Genomic DNA, 682 nt, shown 5'->3' with positions numbered 1-682 from the left:
GAAGTCAGCTTGAAAGAAGTCAGAACAGGTTGTGGGCGTAGCTATGACAAAAGAAGTCTGAGAGTAAGAAAATACAGTGTTCACAGGCAAGGGTCTTCTCCTTTAGTGTCCCCACTTGCTACTCGGGGAGCAGGCGAAGGTTTCAGGATTGATTATGCTACTAGAGGCACTAACTGAAAGAAGCCTGCACTGCACACCACATCAAACTCCTGGCAAGAGGGAAGCGAAAAATGTGATCCAGGTCAGGTGTGAAAAGCGGGTCTGGACTTGCTGGCTGGAACTAAGAGCAGGTAGTGTAGAAAGTCCCAGGGACCGAATGGAGGCCATTAGATGCCATCAGTTTACAGCAAAAGTTGAGGAGACAAAACAGAGGAAAGCGACAGAAGAGGGGAAATAGGTTGGAGGGCTCCAGAGGGAAGAGGAAGGCTGGCAGGTCGTGGACTACTAGAGTTGTGAACCAGAACCTCGCCGGGGGGCGGACCTCTACCGAGTCTCCCAGCTGCTAGTCAGTCCAGCTAGGTCACTTCTGCAAACCTGTCTGTGGCCGGCAATCTCGGGCCGGCTTCGATCGCAGCCTTGATAACTTCCCTGCAGTCCCTCTCCCGCCCACTGGGTCCCACCCGCCTATTTGCCTTTAGCGCTGGGGGTCGACCAGATAGTCCGCGGCTCGGCTGCAGGCAAG

The sequence above is a fragment of the Myotis davidii genome, unplaced genomic scaffold (genome assembly GCF_000327345.1).
Source record: "Myotis davidii unplaced genomic scaffold, ASM32734v1 scaffold205, whole genome shotgun sequence".
In the NCBI taxonomy this organism is placed as follows: domain Eukaryota; kingdom Metazoa; phylum Chordata; class Mammalia; order Chiroptera; family Vespertilionidae; genus Myotis; species Myotis davidii.
Note: the sequence above shows the minus strand (reverse complement) of the source record.